Source organism: Syngnathus scovelli, chromosome 1 (assembly GCF_024217435.2).
Source record: "Syngnathus scovelli strain Florida chromosome 1, RoL_Ssco_1.2, whole genome shotgun sequence".
In the NCBI taxonomy this organism is placed as follows: Eukaryota; Metazoa; Chordata; class Actinopteri; order Syngnathiformes; family Syngnathidae; genus Syngnathus; species Syngnathus scovelli.
Genome location: NC_090847.1, coordinates 20,348,450 through 20,354,821, shown reverse-complemented (window position 1 = coordinate 20,354,821; position 6,372 = coordinate 20,348,450). Strand labels below are relative to the sequence as shown.

Here is a 6,372-nt window from a genome sequence, read left to right as displayed (position 1 = left end):
TCAGTCGCGTGAGAGGGCTCCGCTCTGTAAACTGTCTGTTCTAATATTCAGTGACAGTCTTCTGTCATGTTATGAATTCCGTTTTCCAATCATAGACAAAACCTTCTCACTCTAGGGGTCGCAAAAGCAGGCTTTTGTCACCGGCATGAAAATAGCGATAGCAACTTAAATCAAGAGTTTGGTCAATTTAAAGTATGATGTACGTCAGCATGGATACGTCAGTGAATATCATTAAAACAACAAAACATGGAGGCAAAAATAATGTATCAAAAAAATCTGTAAATGAAGACTTTTTATTTTTGTTTGTAACAAAAAATGATTGCATAAATGTGGTCATGTGATGCAAAACATCAAGCAAATACTGTATATACCGCACAAGTGAGTCATATAGGACGCAAAGTTTTGATATAACTAAGCAGCATTTATCAGTTAAATATATGATATAAAATATAATATTTCACATTAAAATACTTTTATATAGGTGACATGGGAGACATAAGGTCAGTACACCCACGATCTCCAGGATTCCCCTTGTGGAATCCCTGTTCTTGCTCCCACGTTGTCCTTTAGTTTGAGTTATTTTGTTAGTTTTCCTAACTGGTTTATACATATACTATCTGTGATAGTGGCATTTGCAACACGCCATTTTCTGAACCAATCATCCAATATAGACAACAGTTAAGCTATGTGGTAAGGTGTATGGTACTTCCATAAAGTATAGGCTTTGTTGTGAGTGATACTTCTGCACTGCTGAGCTGTAAGAAAATTACATATATGACAATAATTATAAAAGTGTAAAGCTCCACCATACTTTCAAGCGGAGCCACAGTCATAAAAATTACAGACGCATACATTACTTAGCAGCATGAATGAGATACCACATTCTTTTGCAAAAGAAAACTAATATTTAATGTGTTTCCTCAAGCTTGATCCCCAAGCTTCTGACACCGCAATATTAAATCACTGACTGCATTATATATGTACTCTCAGTGCTTCAAGGGTGGACTCTGTAGAGTGGCTATACACATGACATGGTTCAGACAACATAATTATATTTTTGTTTTCCCACAAGGTCCAGTTTAAATATGACTGGCTGAAAGCCCCATAGCTTTAAGAGCAGAAACATGCGTGTAGTCTGATGGCTTGGAATATAATAACATAATTGGAAATATGATAATAACCAGGCCAGGGTTTACCCTGCATCTTGCCCAAAGTCAACTTGGATAGACTCCAGTACACCTGTGACTGAGATTGACTAGATGGGTGGGTGAATTTCCTTGCTTCAAGCTGTTTATTTTCCAGTTGGTTTCTCAAACAAAACATAAAACGAAGAGTATTATGCATTGTATATTATATTTAAAATGGCATACACGAAGGTCCACTAGGCTAATGCTAACACACAATACAAAACACCACAGACAAGCTAACAAAATTTGCATCACCGTTGCTGTGGTTTAACGGTTGTAGTATGTACCCTAAATTTTAATTAAACTTAATCAAATCAAGGTATTGTTAATTACTTTGGTGATGTAATGATTGGAAGGCCAAAAATGGACTGAAAACATAATACTCATAAAATGCTACTGTCGTACTTCCTTGACAATAACATAATCTCTCCCCAATGTTTATTATCAAAATCCATAAAGAACCCTTCTGATGAATCCACAAGGGGATGTGAATCCCTTAGACAAATGCCAGTGATTTATATGTCATGATGCCAATGGAAAAACATTTCAAGAAGCTTTTTCTGCTTGATATGGTCGCATTCAGAGTGAAGCCTGCCTATTACTTTTGTATGTGTGTGTCTGATGGATTAGAATTACGATATTATACAGGGTGGTTATTTTCTTTTGCTGAGCACAGACATTTAAAAACAGCAACATAAATCTATAGCACTGCTCATAAATCAAATTCATGGCTACAAAAACAATGCTATTCTATTATTAGGGGCTATTAAGAAAGGCATACAGATACAGCTGTAGTGTTGCTCAGCCATGCACTGTTTGTGTAAACACCACAGTCAAGCAAATCGCAGCAGTTAAGCGTCGGCGCCATTAGGCGTGCTTGCAGGTAGGCAGTATGGTCCAGACGTGGCTCCCACACACAGATGGCCCCCTTGCTGTGCTTGCTCTGTGTGACATGAATACTAATATGAATTTACAGTAAGCAAATAACTTTCTTTACACAGGTCTACGACATACGAGGGTGGGAGAAAGCATAGGTGGCTTTTTTATAGGCAGTGAAGACAATTACATTAAGTCACTAAACTAGTGTAGCATGATTTCAACTTGACAATAGTTTTTTATGTCAAACAAAAAATATATATTGAGCTTAAAAAAACAAGGTACGTGGAATGTGATGGGAGAATGGAACTTCAAGATGTTTCATGAACCAGTTGTATTTATTTAGACTACTTTAGATGACGCTCTGTTCACCATTGGGCTGAAAGATCGCTGACTTGCCATTTCTTAAGTGCCTTTTTTTAAACCTAAAGTGCCATCTAGAGGAGTCAAAAAAAATACAAAAACTGGTTTATGAATCAGATTTGAAGCTTCATTTTCTCATCACCAGTACATGACACACAATGACACACTTTTCCTCATATACTGTATTTTAGATGTTATATTTTACTATTTCATAGCAGTATTACCTCTATGAATTAGGTAAAAGTGTCATTATCTTTACATAATTAAAATGATTTCCACAGTGCTACATGGTTAGCACAGCCACCTCACAGTTCTGAGGATGTGGGCTTGAACCTGGGCTATAGCCTTCCAGAGTTGACATGTTCTGCAATTCCGTTGAACACTAAAAAATTATCCTTAGATATAAATGTGAGTTGTCTAGTGACCTATCCAGGGTGGACAGTAGGCTACAGTTTTAGACACCATATTGACACGATAACTCCTGTTTTTTGAGGATAAGACACGTCATATCACTATTTATTTCATTTATTAATAAGTATTTCTGATGATGAGACATAAAAGCAATGCCATATCACCATTTTTCATTTATTAATAAGTATTTCTGTCGAGCATCTTGAGCAAATAGTCCTTTTGATCGCAACAAAATATACTGACAAGGTGCCAGTGTGTGCTGAGCTCTTTTTTTGTGTGCACTGTGCCTCAAGATGCCTCCAAATAACATTAAATAGGGCAACCCACAAGACCCCAAAATACTTCCTCTTTTCAGCTCTTTCTGATTCCTTTCATCTACCCTGACATATTTCTAGCTATCTCAACAACATCCATAGGGCATTGTGGCACATGCACACTCATGGACCAGCGCATACTCAGTACCCGATGCTCCAGGCTAACTAGCTTTGCATGGTTTTAGCTCAGTTAAGAAAAGGTGGCTATGTTGCAGACTATTGTAGGAATCATCAAAATGATCAACACTTATATTAGTAGTCATTGCCAATGTCAGTGGTCCAGTTTTCAGTAAAGTATTATTTGTCCCAAGTATGAGAGTATATCCGGAAACTATTTTGTTGTCATATCCCCATTCCTCCTACCAGCACTTTGGTTGTGACCTATTTATCCAGGCCATATTGGCTGGCTTCCAGTTGTTATCTCAAACGATGGTCCCGAGCTGGTAGTGCTGATGAGATGATCCGGTCACATTTCCCGCAAAGCCAGATTTGGTCAACGCTATCAGCAGGTTCCCATGTGAGGCTTGGATCCTGTTTCATGATTAATCCACAATCCACATGATGAATATGAAAGGGACCCAAAAGACACTCTGGGTATTAAAGAATTGGTACAGTGACTATTATGTGTAATGTTTATTTTACGGTTGAGCAACAACAAGAAGAGATTATGTTCTCCATTGCATATGTATGTGAGGCCATTTTCCTTAAATCCTCATTTGCCGAAATAAAATCAGGATAGAGAGTTGGACGCTGGTGTTTTTAAAAATGCAAATATGATGGGAATGGGCAACTTTAATGATGGAGGAGGCAACAATTTGTCAAAAGCTCTACTTGGCACATAGGACCACGTGAAAGATGTCATTTTGTGAATCTTTCAGTACATGCAAGGATGGCATAAAACTAGCATTGAGCGCAAGGCGTCTTTTTCTGAATCTTTTGTCACGAATCAACTTACTCACATTTTATTACTGAGGTGCTGCCTGCCCTGCATATCATTCCAAATCCACCCAAAATGATTAGGCTTACTCAAGTTGTAGTAAAGAGGAGACAACCTGTGCCATATCAGCCATCTAGTGATGAATGGTGATATTACAGCTTAAAACTATGCGTGAGAGAGATAGGAAAGGGAAAATAGCGAAAATCCAAAAATAATTGTTGCCTACTGAAATAAATGCATTACATATTTTGGTAAAAACCTTTGCACACATGAGTAGTTATAATCTTCAATGAACCAGCTGTGAACACCGGGAGGGCCCACTTTATTCTGATTTGAACTCGGGGCCTCTCAAGTCGGAGGCAGAAGTGCTAAAAACGTTTCTTGTGCCGCCCTTATCAACAGTATAATGTCAAAAATACATCTCCATCTTCAAACACATTAATCTCTTCCATTTCTCATCCCTATACAATATGTTTTTTCAATCCTGAATCCGCCAATGCCAAATGTATTATTACTTGATGTTATGCTATTCATTTTACCTTTCAACCTGGACCATCAGTCTTCTTTATCTGTCTTCGTTTTGCATAATCTACTTTGCTTGGGTATATGTTTCCCCTTCGCTGCCTCTTGTACCACAAGTAGCATCTGACTGCTCTTTTCTCATTAGCTTCCCCAGGGTTGCTCACCGATTGAATTCCTCTTCTCGTATTGCTCCTGATTGTCTCACATTTCACATCCTCAATACTATGTTCTCGCACTTTCCCGCAGTGCCTTAGTCCCTCTTCATCAAACAAAAAGCTACATTATTCAGGAAGGGAATGACAGAGTCAAGCGGAGCAAAGCATCATTTTATCTACCAATCAGAGCCCTGCCACAAGCGTACCTCTGTGACCCGGTTGGGCGGACAGGCCGTCAGTCAGATTAAATCGGGGTCTGCCTGATTGTGTATGCAGACGAGCACCCCTGCAACACCCTTTCCATCTCAATCACGCAGGCTTGCCAAGTGCATGCGCGCACTCACAAAGGCAAACGCACACAGTCACATACACACAAACAGGCATGTACGCACAGCCCTGACAAATGCATACACACACGTACACACACACTTTGAAAAGGATTTGGGAAGCTAACAAGTGTGTGACATTGAGAAGGGTGAACATCCACACAAAAGCACACACACCGACTACATCTGTATGCATAAATCAATAGGTGTTCTGTGGCTGCATTTACTAAGGTCAAATGCAGCTCGGGTGGGTAGAAAACAGGGAGGACAGTGCGTGAGGCGTGGAGCCGGCCGGGGTGGGGCTGACGACGTAGGGAAGCTGGAGGAGAGCAATGAAAACGCCTCTCAACGAGACTGAGGGAAAGTAGAGAGGAGAAGAAGGATGCGGGACTGATGGATGAAGTGATAAAGAGGAGGAGACAAGGCAAAAACGTGACGCTTGAGGAGAGACGGGGGGGTCGGCGCCAATGATGAGAGCAGTTAAAAGGAGGCTGCTTTGAGTTGAGGTCAAAGGGGGAGCTGACAGAAGGATGAGTGGGAGGATAGAAGGAAGGACATAAGAAGGCAAGAAAAGAGGCCACGAACCCATTTGCTGAGCTAGGTGTTTTTGCTGACACTGTCTTGTCTGTATAACAACTGACTTTTTGATTTCTCAGGTGCAGTGACAGGTCGGCTTGGGGCACACAGTGTGACTTGCATGTATATATTTTTCTCCACTGTTTGCTGCAAAGAACAAACATGTACAGACAAGTCAGAGCAGGTGCTCAAGCCCCGCTCCCCTTCAAAGAGCATCTATCGCCAAACGTATTCATACAATTAAGAAACAAACGCTCTGTATTTTTATTTATTTCCATCAACACAGTCAGCAAGGGATGCTACCGTGGATATTTAAAGTCTACACACCCATGTTCAAATGGTAGGGTTATGTACTAAACTGAGACCAAGGTAAATCATTAAAAAAAAAAAAAAAAATCTCACTATTACTTAAGCTATAATGTGCACAGCTATATTGAAATAAATATATAGATTAATGAGGGGAATTACAATTAGATATGGATGAATGAAGAAACAAAGGGCCCTTTTTAAAAAAGCTGGGCAAATGCTTGAGCACAAACTTGCAGTTATGTGTGCACGTGTAGAGATTCCAGTCAATACAATTAAATTACAATTAAAATCTTGACTTTCACTCTGCAGTAGAATTGGATTGGTTCATAGAAATCAGTTATGCAGGTTGTGCATGATTAGCCTAACAAACAAAAGTACATCATGTTCATGAGTCTT

At 39.5% G+C, this 6,372-nt stretch overlaps 1 long non-coding RNA gene across 1 annotated transcript; it reads right to left on the bottom strand.

Moving 5' to 3' along the window:
* Positions 1-277: 277 nt before the first annotated feature.
* Positions 278-4,899, bottom strand: LOC125981962 (uncharacterized). The gene is made up of 2 exons (XR_007486216.1): positions 4,628-4,899; positions 278-2,130 (listed from the first exon to the last, which is right to left on the bottom strand). It is a non-coding gene; the product is annotated as an uncharacterized lncRNA (long non-coding RNA).
* Positions 4,900-6,372: the final 1,473 nt, after the last annotated feature.